The sequence below is a fragment of the Peromyscus eremicus genome, chromosome 23 (assembly GCF_949786415.1).
Source record: "Peromyscus eremicus chromosome 23, PerEre_H2_v1, whole genome shotgun sequence".
Classification (NCBI taxonomy): domain Eukaryota; kingdom Metazoa; phylum Chordata; class Mammalia; order Rodentia; family Cricetidae; genus Peromyscus; species Peromyscus eremicus.
Window position 1 is genome coordinate 25,784,583 of NC_081438.1, and position 14,373 is coordinate 25,798,955.

Genomic DNA, 14,373 nt, shown 5'->3' on the forward strand with positions numbered 1-14,373 from the left:
GGCTGGTCTCATCTGGTGGGAAGAGAGAGGACAGCAGGGACATTGTTGGTGGCATAAAGCAGTGCAGTGAGAGCTTCCTGGCACCGAGCCTAAGAAAGTTATTATGAAAGAGAAGTTTGTCTTGGTGTTTTAAGGTCTCGACAGCAGCTTAGAAATAAATAGGCGGAACATCTCTCCCTCCAGCCTTCGGGGCCAACTGCAGCCTCCTCTCCTGAGACCCACACTGACCTGGGCTGTGGGCATTTATAAATAGAGCCATTGAGGAATCAGGGGGAAATTCCTGCACCCTTGAGAAATGTTCTTATTGCCTGGGTCCTGGTCATCTCCCCACTTCCCACCCCCAGTGCAGACATTTTTAACTCTCTGGCTGGACTATCTGTGTAACCCCAAATGGCGGGGTCACCCCTCTTAGTTTCCAAGTGCTTGCTTACCATGAGCAGAGGTGAGGTGTACTTGACTCAGTGGATCCTTCCTAAGAAGTGGTTTAGCAAATGGGGAAAATAGGATTCTTGACTCTTCATTTCTTTCCATTTGGCCTCTTCCAGTCACTGTTTCAGTGACCTCTCCAGGTCAGTTTTAACCCCTTCATATCTTAGTTTCCTATAACCCAAGGGTGGTATTAAAGTCCACTTCCTAGGCTTGGAATGAGGGTCAAATGAGGTCATATTTGTGACTGTTTAGGAAGGTAGCTGGTAAGTACACCTTAGCCAGCCTGCTCCTCTGACCCCCTCCTTCCTTTCTCCCTCTCTCCCTTCCTTGTACTTTCTTTTCCCTTCCCTCCTTCCCTATTTTCCCCTCCTCTCCCTTCCCCTTCTCCTCCTCCTTCTGTTTTTGATCTTCTCCTACCTCTACTCCCCAAATTCTGGGATCATGAGAAAGAACACATTTGACTTGAGCTTTCTTCTATTCATTCATTCATCCGTTCATCTTTGTGTGTGTATGTATGTGGGTACACAGGTGCCATGGCATGCGTGTGGAGGTCAGAGAACAACCTTCAGTGGTCAGTTCTCTACTTCCATAATGTTGTGCAATTTACAGTCATCAAGATTTATGTCTACACCAAATTCACTAACATTATCTCATTATAGAAAAAAAACCCCCACAGGAGATGGAGAAATGAATAGGAACACAGTCACAAAATCAGACTACAATTTACACTTCTCAGTCTGTGGACATTCAAAGAAAAGAGTGAGTGACAGAAGATAAAAAAATGACATGAAATGCCAATGCCAAGCTCACACACCTGCTGCTCATTCACATATACGCACATGTATGCATGTACCATGGAGAGAATGTAGTGCAATCACGTTACTTCTCAGGGCATCTGTCTCTCAATGGCTGGCTTAGCAAGAGGAGCATAATTAAAGCTAATGATTGGTAGATAGTTCTCAAGTGTTCATCAAAGGACCAGACCAATTTGCATTAAAAATTGACTATCTACTTATTTATTTTGCATGTATGTTACAATATAGTCTCACTAGATTTAGGAAAATATTTATGATTTAAAAATATTTTTGAGCCAGGTGTGGTGGCACAGGGCTGTAATCCCAGTACTTGGGAGGTGGAGGCAGGAGGATCAGTTTTTTTGGCTAGAACTGTACAAAGACAAACAAGCAAACAAAACAAAAAGGGCCTGGGAAGGGGGCTCAATCAGTAGAAGGCTTGCCTTGCAAGCGTGAGTACTAGGATTTGAGCTCCAGAACTCACATCAAACAAACAAACAAACAAACAAACAAGCAAGCAACACCCCCAACCTGGGTGTGGAGCCTGCACAGGTTCAAGCCAGCTGGGGTCCCAGCCCTGAGAGGGGAAAGTGAACAAGGGCTCCCAACCCTTAACTATCTGCAACTGATACTCACTGGCAAAGGAAAAATTAGTTTTCTTCAATGGTGTTTCACTGAGCATGTTAACCCCAGTTCAGAGCAGGCCCCATACGCAGAAGTAGACGGCCAGCATAAAATGAACTCAATGGTATTTTTGTAGACTTTGTCTCATATTGTTTTGTTTGGGTATTTTTTTTTGTCCCCTTGGTCTTTTGCTTGTGAATTTTGGTTTACGTGATTATTATTATTATTATTATTATTATTATTATTATTATTATTACTATTATTGTATGTGTGTTGTGTGTGTTTTTATTTTTTGTTTTTGTTTGTTTTTTAAAGAGAGGGAAAAGAGAGGCTGGAGAGATGGTTCAGCGGTTAAGAGCACTGGTTGCTCTTCCAGACAGGATCTAGGTTCAATTCCCAGCACCCACATGGCATCTCACAAGTGTCTATAACTCAAGATCCAGTGGATTCGACTCTCTCACAAAGACATGCAGGTCAAACACCAATGTATATAAAAAAAATAAAGAGAGAGAAAGGGCATGGAGTTGGGTGGGTAGGGAGTCTCTGAGAGGAGTTGGGGGGAGGAAAAATGTGTGATCAAGATATATTTTATGAATTTCTTTCAATTAAAAAATAGAATTATTTTTTATTTTTTATTTTTTTTTTGGTATTTCAAGACAGGGTTTCTTTGGGTAGCCCAGCTGTCCTAGAACTTGATCTGTAGACCAGGCTGGCCTTGAACTCAGAGAGATCCATTTGCCTCTGCCTCCTGAGTGCTGAGATTAAAGACGTGTGCTGCCGGGTGGTGGTGGCTCACGCCTTTAATCCCGGCACTCGGGAGGCAGAGCCAGGCGGATCTCTGTGAGTTCGAGGCCAGCCTGGGCTACCAAGTAAGTTCCAGGAGAGGCGCAAAGCTACACAGAGAAACCCTGTCTCGAAAAAACCAAAAAAAAAAAAAAAAAAAAAAAAAAAAAAAATGTACCACCACTGCCCGACTAAAATAAATAAGTATTAAAAAAAAATACCCTGGACATGGTGGGGTGTATTTGTGATTCCAGAATTGGGGAGACAGAGATATGCAGATTCTTAGGGCTTGTAGGCCAGCCAGGCTAGCCTACGTGGTGAATTACAGGCCAGAAAGAGAGCCTGTCTCAAAAAACAAGGTGGATAACTCCTGAGGAATGACAGCTGAAGTTGACCTCTAACCTCTACATGCAAGCACACACATGCATCTATGCACCCATGAACATTCGAGTCCATACCTCCCCAATATTTGTAGTTTGTAGAGGTAGGTTGGTTAAGAATTGCCTTAGACTACTAATAACCAAGCAGACATTTTAATGGCATAAAACCAGATGTGTTTATTCTCTTCCCCACAAAAGAAGTTCAGGATTAAGCCTCTCTGCATGCCCAGTGTTGCTCTTCCCCTTTCTCAGCTGCATCTCTGCAGGGACCCTGGCTGCAGTGATGCAGGAAGGAATGGGTGTGGAGCAGAAAGCTCTCACTGGGGCTTTCTGAGCTGCTGAGAGGGCACTGAGTGGATTCCCATGGTGCTTTAAGAGTTGCAATATTTCTTCTAGCCAAGAGGACATTGACAAGTCACATGAATTCTGGGATGAGAACTACCTGAGGAAGGTATGTGCGTACACACACACACACACACACACACACACACACACACACACACCACTCTTTAATTTTTTTTAAGATTTATTTATTTTATGTGGGTGAGTGTTTTGCCTGCATGTATGTATGTGCACCACATGCATGTCTAGTGTGTGGGACAGTCTGAAAGGGCATTGGATCCCCTGGAACTGGAGTTATATGGATGGTTGTGAGCTGCCATATGGGTGTAGGGAACTGAACCTGGGTCTGCAGCAAGAGCAGTCAGTGCTCTTTTTTCTCTCTTTCTTCTTCGAGACAGGGTTTCTCTGTGTAGTTTTGGTGCCTGTCCTGGAGCTCACTCTGTAGCCCAGGCTGGCCTCAAACTCACAGAGATCCGCCTGGCTCTGCCTCCCGAGTGCTGGGATTAAAGGCGTGCGCCACCACCGCCCGGCTCGCAGCCAGTGCTCTTAACCAACCCTGAGCCTTGTCTCCAGCCTCCCTTTCTAATTTTTTTGACCATCTCATACTTGCACACATTGAGTTATGATTGTATTTATTCTGTATTATCTGGCCCTCCCCATCTCCTTCTTCTGCCTTCCTCTTCCTAGTTAGTCCCTTTGGTACTTTTCACCTCTCTCTCTCTCTCTCTCTCTCTCTCTCTCTCTCTCTCTCTCTCTCTCGTGTGTGTGTGTGTGTGTGTGTGTGTGTGTGTGTGTAAGCCTTGAGCAGGTAACCCTGAGTTCATGATTGCCATGTCATGTCTGGCAGACAGCATTTCTTAGTGTTCCTCTCTATCCTCTGACTCCTACAATCTTTCTTCCCCTCTTCTGAGGAGTTCCCTGGGGTTTGGAGGAGACAATATAGATGCCTACTTAGGGCTGAGCACTCAAAACTCACTTCTCTGGGCACTTTGAATAGTCACGAGACTCTATGTAATCATCTTTCACAGCAAAAAGAAAATTCTCTGACCTAGGGTAACACTACTCTGTGGGTATAAACACAAGCAACTATTTTTTTCCTTTTATTGAAAATAGATGCTTGCCAGGCAGTAGTGATGCACGCCTTTAATCCCAGCACTTGGGAGACAGAGGCAGGCAGATCTCTGTGAGTTTGAAGCAAGCCTGGGCTACAGAGTGAGATCCAGGACAGCCAGGCTACACAGAGAAAACTTGTCTTGAAAAAAACAAAGAAACAAAACAAAACAAAACAAAACAAAACAAACAGCCAAGCAAAAAAGAAAATAGATTCTTTTCTCATACCATGCATCCTGATTATAGTTTCCCTCCCTGTGCTCCTCCCCACCTCCCTCCTTTGATTCACTCCCTTTCTGTCTCATTAAAAAAGAACAGGCTTCTAAGAGATAACAACCAAAATGACAAAATAAAATACAATAAGATGAAGCAAAACTCATCCCACTGAAGCTGGACAAGGCAACCCAACAGAAGGGAAAGCACCCCGAGAGCAGGCACAAGAATTAGAGACCCATTAGCTCACACAGAAGTCCCATAGAATACAAAGCTGAAAGCTGTAATATATATGCGGAGGACCTGGTGCAGACCCATGTCATAGACATAAACAATTACTAAACAGACTGACAGCATGTCTGGTTAGCAAAACGTCACCAGTAGGTTTCCTTCTAGGGCCTACGACCTCCCCATGCATAGACTTTTGAACACTCTTATATGGGTAAACTTACTCTTCGGGTGCTTTGGACACACTTTCGGGTTTTGAGTGAGTGAGTTTATTAAGCCCATAGAAAGACAATGTAAAAGAATAAATGGAAAGTGATAGGGTGACAGAGATGAACACCATCAAATTGGGGCTTACAAACACCCAGCAGGAAATGACTGGGGGGTGGCAGTCAGCTGGGGTTTCCCACAGAGAGATTCCTGGGAAGAGCAAGGTGTCCCTCTGGCAAAGATTCTAAGTAAAAGAACAGCCCTACACAAAGAACTACAGGCAGCTGGGTGAAGCTGAGAGAGGTGGTCATTCCCAGGAAAGAGCATTCCCATTGTTCAGTGCCAAACTGTGGTCAGCCCTAAAAATCATAATACTAGTCCATAATTATGTGGACTCAACAGGTTATATTTAGCAATATATATGTATACACAAAAACAGACGTGTATGCAATAGCAGTTGATGAAGAAAAAAGGCCATGAATTTGAAGGAGATGGGGAGGGGCATGTGGGAGGGTTTGGAGGGAGAAGAGAAGGGAGAAATGTTGCAATTAAAATAAAATCTCAAAAAGAAAAAAATAAAAGAAAAAGAAAAAATAAAGAATAAATAATAGACAGAAGTAGCATCATCAGATTGGGTGCTCACAAGATCCAGCAGAAACTGACTGGGGAAGTCGAGGCAGTCATTTGGAGTTCTTCATTTTGCTTTCTCTCCAATGGCTGAGCTCCCCGTGTCTGAACGTTCAGCTCTCCTCCGATTCTAGGTAGTTTTGTATTATGGGATACACGGTGGTAACTTCTGCAGTATTTCCCAGCAGTTCGTTTTCCATCTAGCTGTTCTCAAGGATATAATGCTTTTATTCTTTGGCCGTCTGTTGTTCCCTTCCCTCCCTGTCACAGAGTCTGGGAGGCAGCCCATCTCTAGACAAAGGGCTTTGGAGGACAGGGAGACAAACACACTTGGGTCTGAGACTGGAGAGGACAGCTCCACTTCCGGAGCCAGCTTCTCAGTGAGCTCAAACATCCCAAGACAATTAACCAATATAATGCACATAATAAACCTTCACTCTTGTTTCAGATGACCTCAAAGATCCCCATCCCCGTTCACTTAGAGAATACATCCTGTACCATGAACACCAGAGTCATTCTCCAGGGCTCATGCCTCTAGGGCCTGGTCCTTAAATTGAAATTCTTTTACGCTGGAGCGGGGAGCCTGCCGGGAACGAACAAGAGAATGCGAAGGAGTGGGAGGCTGCAGGAGGCAGGGCCATCCCAAGAGCCTGGACCCTGAGGGCTCCAGTGTGAGGATTCCTTTTGGCTTCTTTCCTCTCTGGTTGCTGCTTCTGCTTGGAGCTGCCGGCCAAGCACTGGTAAGTTCACCGGCAGAGTATAGCTTTTCTGGCTGAGATTATTCTGGGCTCTAGAGAGGTGTCTGTGAGCGGATGCAGTCATGATTGCTTAGTGATAGCTCTGAATTCACCTACGATCTGGAAGGCAGGGATATTGCCCAAGATTCTGCATCTCTGCTCATGCTGGTTTTGCAGGGCCACACTTCGAAGAGAAGCATCTAGAATGCATTCCAGGCCGGGTGGAGTAAAGCGGGAGCAGTGAGTTAAGGCTTGCACCGCCAGGTTCCTCCCTTCTCACGGGTTCTTTTCCTCTGTGGCTCCTTAACTTTCTGGGATGGATTCAGTCACTGGTGGAATCCTGACAACCTCACCCCATCCCTCCATCACCAAAATTAGGTGAGATGCTTTGAAAAATTCTCATCTAAAATGGGATTTTAAAATAATCTCTTTAGGTACTTGAAAATCTGCTCGAATTCCGGGATTTCCTTTCCTTTCTCAATTTTGAGTCTGTGATTGTTGCTTCACTTACACTTTATTTATTTATTGAGGCACAGTCTCATGCAGCCTAGACTAGCCCTAATCTCACTATATAACTGAGGGTGATCTTGAACTTTTCTGATCCTCCTGCCTTCATCTCCCCAGTGCTGGAATTATAGGTGTGCACCACAGCACCTGGTTTATGCAGTGCTGTGGATAAAACCCAGGGGCTTGTGCATGCAAGGCAAGCATTCTACCAAACCGGCTACACCCTCGGTCCTATTTGTGTTTTGAAAATTAGCATACAAAGCAATGTGCTTCATTATGGTATTTTCATGCATACTTTGATTCATTGCTATTTCTCCCCTCATTCCCCCTCCCCCATGCTTGCCCTCTCTGCTAGGTTAGTCCCTTTGTCCCCTCATTACGCTTCCATATGTGAGATCTACTCTCTGTTCCCCTTTCCTTACTCATCCTGTAAGACCTTTCTCCTTGAGTTTGAGGAGATCCTCTCTCTCTCTCTCTCTCTCTCACACACACACACACACACACACACACACCACATACATGAAAGTCAGAAAGTTTCAGATTTTGTAGAATTTCAGATTTTAGATATTTGGATTCAGTATATTCAAACTGTAGTGGACATTTAATTATTATTGTCTTGATTTTCAAAAGAAAAAAAACACCCCACATTTGTTTTAGATTTGATTCCTTTTTGTTACTTTATTAATTCCATCCTTTAAATTTTATTTTTCAAGGTATTGAATTTATATAATATCTCAATTTGATTTTACCCGGAATCTGTCCTATTGTCTTCAAGGTGGATTTATTAGCTTACCTTATGTTTTATTAGCTTACATTAATAATGCATAATAATTAATTTCATCATGACATTTTCATACACATTTATCATGTATTTTTCTTATATTCACCGTCCATTACGGTCTCTTGCCCCCTTGCATTCCTACTGATTCCCTTTTTCGTGCCAAAGGCCTCCTGGCCTCCTTCTACCCTCCTCTCTCTCTCCCTCCCTCCTTCCCTCCCTCCCTCCCTCCCTCCCTCCCTCCCTAGTTCATTCCTTCCTTCATTTTGTGTGTGTCTGGTGTTTTAACTCTTCCCGTGGGTGTGTGCCCATGAGTATGGATGTCAGATACTAACTTTTGTCTCTTCATTGATTGGTCTCCATTTCACTTTTTGAGACAGAAGCGCTTGCTGAACTTGGAGCTCACTGATTGGTTAGGCTGGCTGGCCAATGAACTTCAGGAATTTGCTTGTTTCTGCTCGCTTCCCCCTCCTGCTCTGCCCCCCAGCAGCCCTAGGGTTGGTTACAGAAGAGTGCTGCCATGCCTGGCTTTTATGTCGGTGCTGGCGACCCACACTGAGACCCAAATGCTTCGTGAGGGGCTCTTTACCTACTGTGCCATTTCAAAACTAGGGAGTGGGTTTTGAATTCCAGGGAAGGTCATCTGGGGGGATCAAATCCTCGCAGCAGTGGGAAAGGAGAGGCCTGAAGTGCTAGCTCTGGAAAGGATGGTGGTATTCCAAGGGGTAGGAGCATCTTTCTTGAAGATAGGAGAAGGAAAATTAAGATAGAAAAAGGGCCGGGCGGTGGTGGCGCACACCTTTAGTCCCAGCACTTGGGAGGCAGAGCCAGGCGGATCTCTGTGAGTTTGAGGCCAGCCTGGTCTCCAAAGCGAGTTCCAGGAAAGGCGCAAAACTACACAGAGAAACCCTGTCTCGAAAAACAAAAACAAAAAACAAACAAACAAACAAAAAGATAGAAAAAGGAAGGGTGTTGAGGTAGCTCACTGGTAAAGACACTGTTGCACAAGCGTGGCAACCTGAGTTTGATCCCCTGAAGCCACGGGAAGGTGGAAGGAAAGAACCGACTCCGCAAACGTGCCCTCTGACCTCCACAGGCGTGCTACGGTATGTATGCCCCACCTCCATGTGCGAGTGCACGAGTGCGCGTGCGCACAATAGAGACAGTTGTGGCTAGTGATCACACTGGTTTAGGGAAGTCACAGCAGTGGGTTCTCTTTACCCTAACTTCGTTCTAAATACTTACCTTGAGCCTGGCGGTGGTGGCGCACGCCTTTAATCCCAGCAGTCAGGAGGCAGGCGGATTTCTGTGAGTTTGAGGCCAACCTGGGCTACAGAGTGAGTTCCAGGAAAGGCGCAAAGCTACACCGAGAAACCCTGTCTCGAAAAACTAAACAAAAAAAAGAAAGAAAGAAAGAAAGAAAACGAAATATTTATCTCCATACCTACAACTAAGCGTATCTCTCGCCTTTCACCAAAGAAACTCCTGTTTGCGGCACATGGAGACTGTATAGAAAGCTACAACCGGTCAAAATGCAGAGAGTCACTGACTGTAGGGTGCCCGGGTTCAGTTGATACATCCACAATACAACCCTACACCTAAGGCTCAGGGAACACTTCACAAGACAGGGGCAGAAAGATTAGAAGAGTCAGAGGACCAGGACATCTAATGCACCCATGAAAGGCCAACAATATGGTTGCCTGAACTAGACCTGAAATGTGACAACACCAGGTTACATGCCACTGTGGAAGGGGGAAATCCCATGAGGCCCCATTCCTGGATAGAGTTACAGGCAATTAATGGCTTTTAAAAGAAGGAGAATTAGTTTTCTCCAGGGGCAAGTGCTTTATAGGCTATCTAATCCCAAATGGCCATCTCTAGACATACATACATAAAAGTAATAATACAGGGACTCAACAGGTTTTGTGTGTGTGTGTGTGTGTGTGTGTGTGTGTGTGTGTGTGTGTGTGGCAATAGCAATTAACAAAATAGAGACCATTACTTTGAGAAGGAGTTGAGGGACATGGGTAAAGTAGGAAGGAGTTGGAGGAAGTGATGTAAATACAGTACTCATCTATAAAATTCTTAAACAAGGGAAAAAAGATAAAGTACCATCTGTGGAGCTTTCTAGGGGGTCTGCATAACATCTTAGTATAATAAAACTGCTATAAAATATCTTCAAAGGAGTAATTTGTAATCCACAGAATTGTATTTTTTCCAAGTTCTGAAGGCTGGAAGTCCAAGAGGCAGGCACTAGCAGATAAAGTGTCTGGTGTGTAGGCCTTTTCCTCATGGATGGTGATGTCTCTGTGTCATCAATTGACGGAAGGGGCTGAAGGGCTCCCTCAAATCTCCTTTATAACCCCATTCATGACTTAAAGGCCTTGCTTCTTTTTCTTTTCTTTTCTTTTTTAGGTTCTGAGGTTGCATCTAGGGCTTTTTGCATGCTGGGCGTGTACCTCCAGTATCCCACTGGATGATTCTGGCTGGTGCTCTACCACTGAGCAATACCCCAGCCCCTCACTGGGGGATTCTAGGTGGTGCTCTATCACTGACCCACACCCCAGCCCCTCACTGGGGGATTCTAGGTGGTGCTCTATCACTGACCCACACCCCAGCCCCTCACTGGGGGATTCTAGGTGGTGCTCTATCACTGACCCACACCCCAGCCCCTCACTGGGGGATTCTAGGCAGGTGCTCTATCACTGACCCACACCCCAGCCCCTCACTGGGGGATTCTAGGCAGGGGCTCTACCATCGAGCCACACCCCAGCTCCTCACTGGGGGATTCTAGGCAGGTGCTCTACCATCGAGCCACACCCCAGCTCCTCACTGGGGGATTCTAGGTGGTGCTCTACCATTGACTCCTCACTAGGTTTCAGCATCTGACTTGGGGAGGGTGGCAACAGTTAGATCATAGCACATGACCATCATGATCATTAGGGAATGAGAAAGGGAAGATGGTTGGGAATGGCAATGGTTGGAAGCAGCTTCTGGGCACTGAAGAAGGTTCCCATTAGGGCAGAGATAAAGATGGCAAACTTGGTATTATGGACAGAGAACTGAGAAACTTCTGAAATTTATCCTCAAAAATGGTTACCCCTCATCATGGGGAGATAAACATTTAAAGAACAGAGGTTAGGAATTTGAATTTTTATCCTCATTTTGGCTTTGCCCCAAACCCTATAGCATTTAATTATGGCAAATTCTTGTTCCCAAGATGGTAAGGTATAAAGAACATTAGATTAGAGTAAATCTTGACATTAACTCTGTTCATCACATTGCTTTCTAGCTCCCTAATCCAACATGTTGTGGTTGTTTTAAATTAAAAAATGATTTATTTTATGTGTGTGAGTGTTTTGCATGCATGTATGTATGTGTACCCCATGCATGTAACCATGGAGGCCAGAAGAAGACACTGGATCTGCTGGAACTGTAGTTACAGATGGTTGAGAGCCACCATTATGGGTGCTGGGAACTGATCCAGGGTCTTCTGCAAGAGCAACAATACTCTTAATCACTGAGCTACCTTCCAGCCATCTGTGGTGATAAGTCTGTCAACCTGACACAAACTAGGAAGGGAGTTTCAATGAGGGATTGTTTAGATCAGGTTGGCCTGTGAGTGGTGTGTGTGTGTGTGTGTGTGTGTGTGTGTGTGTGTGTGTGTGTGTAGTGGACCATGAGAGACCAGCCCCCACGATCCGCTCAGGGTAATGAAAGGAATGCCTCAGAGTAGGGAGGGGTAGGAAACTTTTATCTGAGGGTAATTAGGAACAAGTTTTAGTCTGTCTATCACACTTACTCATTCATTCTTTCACTCATTCATTTCCTCACACTTCTCTCATGGTTATTCTTCTTCATCTCTCACCCAGCACACACACACACACACACACACACACACACACACACACGTACAAACACTTCACTCACATTCTGCAGCAGCTCTTGTCAAGAAGTGTCACAGCACGGGTGTGTGAGTTCAGTGGAAAGAAGGCTCAGAGGCATCTTAAGAATGAATTTAGCCGTTGAGGCTGCAGGGGGATCCAGCCTCTCTGGACTCAAGGCTCTAGGGACTGACCCCTTTCCCTTCACCCAGGGCATTTTCATTATTCTTGATATTTACAGTTTAGCCAATTGATTTCCATGTGCTCAAAACAACCTGAAAGGAGCTCCCAACAATACAATGCCAAGTGCAAATTCCACGATTTACCGGGTACCGCAATTTGCCTGGTTTCCTGAACCAAGTTTTGCAGAGGCCTTTGTATCCTTGGGAGACTCTGAAACAAGGTTCACATAGGACAAACGAAAGGTATCAGTTAAAGGAAAGATGGATTAGGGCTAGGTGCTACTCTCTGGAGCCAGGCCAGGAGTAGCTCAGCAGGGATGCAGCCACAAGCTCTCACACAGCTCTACACAGCTAATAAACAATTGACTGAATCTTGAGTGGTCAGGGTACCTACAGAAAGGGAGCTACTGCAAGGACTGTGTCTTGATGTAAACATCCTGGCCTTGATTTAGCAATAGACAACACTAGGAATTAGTCTTTGTGTATATTCTGTAGGGGCAGCTAGTCTGTATTGGACTTGTTCTAAGGTCTTTGCAAAATGTATATACAGCTTAAACAGAAATCCACAGCTAAATGGGTGCCTGGAGATGTAAAACACACCACCAAAGGGCTGTCGTAAGCACCCCACAGCTGTTCTTACAGGGAGGTCTGATGGTGGCACCTGAGAAAGTTACAGACAGAAAACAACCAGTTTCCACAGTCAGTGACCCCACGGCTTTGCCAGGTGGGGCTCCCCATCAGGGAGGTATACGTCTGGTGGGTTGACTTGTCAAACATCAGTTGTCACCTGCTGTATACTCCCACGGCCCTCAGTGTGTGTGTGCGTGTGTGTGTGTGTGTGTGTGTGTGTGTGTGTGTGTGTGTGTGTGTGTACTGGAGCTCAGTGACGTGTCATTCTCTGGAAGTCATCCACCTTGTGTTTGAGATAGGATCTCTTGCTGGTTGGAGGCTCTCCAATTGGCTAGGATCCTCCTGTCTCTGCCTCCCCAGCAGTGAGGTTTCAAGTGCACACCACTACACTCCAAATTTTTACATGGGTTCTGAGGATTGAGCTCAGTTTTTCATGCTTGTGCGACACTTTACTGATTGAGCCCTCCACCCCCAATCCATGAAAATGTACTCTTGAAAGGGATCATGGGATTCTGTCCATCTTCCCCACTCCTTACATTGAAACTTTTTGCTCCAACATGCCCTCCTCCTCATTGCCATCCAAGACACGACACATTCTTTCAGTGAGTGACCTTCACCAATCTGTGCTATGCTATTTGGAGTTCAAACCTCCACAACTGTGAGCTAACTAACCTTTTTTATGTTTATAAAAGCACTTACCTCAGGTATTGTCTTATAGGCATGCAAAACAGACTATATGGTGTTTGATCAACTTTGAGAGGAGCAGATCTTGCTTTGCAGATCCTTGGGTTAGTAGGTGAACAAAACAGGCTGAAGCCTCCTCTAAAGGGCAGTGAGTGGGACACCTTCACTGATAATTGTTCTCTGCTCAGTGGCAGAATGTGTGGCAAGTTCCTGAGGCAGCTGTTGGCTAAGGAGAGCCAGCATTCCACCCCCGTGGGGCGCTTCCTACTTCTGGTGCTCATGGGATTCCGCCTCCTGCTTCTGGTTTCCAGTGGACCTGGGGTCTTCGGTGATGAAGAGAATGAATTCATGTGTCATTTAGGGCAGCCAGGCTGCAAGACCACTTGCTATGACATCTTCCGCCCCCTTTCTCCATTGCGCTTCTGGGCCTTCCAAGTCATCCTGATGGCTGTACCCAGTGTCGTTTACATGGGTTTCACTCTGTATCATGTGATTGGATACTGGGAGGAACCAGAAAAAGAAAATAAGGAACAAGAGACACGGATTTGCAAGGGGGACCATAGCAAGGGTGTCTCGGGCTGGAAGCCTCAAGCTTCTCTGGGCCTATGTGGCACAGCTTGGGGCGAGGCTGGTCCTTGAGGGAGCAGCCTTGGGAGTTCAGTACCACCTGTATGGCTTCAAGATGCCCAGCACTTTTATATGTCGTGAGGATCCTTGCATCGGCAGCACAACCTGTTTCCAGTCCCACCCCTCGGAGAAGACCATTCTCCTCAATACCATGTTTGGAATCAGTGGGGCCTGTCTCTTGTTCACTTCCTTGGAGCTTATGCTTTTGGGTTTAGGGAGGTTTTGGAGGATGTACAAGCACAAACTTTCCTTTTTAAAGAACTTGCGAACCTCAAAGAGCTCCGTAAGATGCAAGGACCCAGCTGATGACTTGTTGGTGGTGGAGACAAAAGAGCCATTTTGAGAAGCAGGTGAGGACCCTACTGATACTGACAGTCATCTGTCCCTGCCTCTGATGTCTCTGTGTTGGCGACCTTCACCCAGGGTAGGTCCCTTATCCTCTGGGGCGTACAGCTCTGCTGTGGGATGGTCTGTATGTCAAGTATGTTGCTGATTGGTCAGTAAATAAATCACTGATTGGCCATTGGCTAGGCAGGAAGTATAGGCGGGACAAGGAGAAGAATTCTGGGAAGTGGAAGGCTGAGTGGGAGAGACACTGCCAGCCGCC

At 45.6% G+C, this 14,373-nt stretch overlaps 1 pseudogene; it reads left to right on the top strand.

Annotated features, from left to right (window-relative positions):
* Positions 1-13,334: 13,334 nt before the first annotated feature.
* LOC131898116 (gap junction gamma-3 protein-like) lies at positions 13,335-14,109 on the top strand (annotated as a pseudogene).
* Positions 14,110-14,373: the final 264 nt, after the last annotated feature.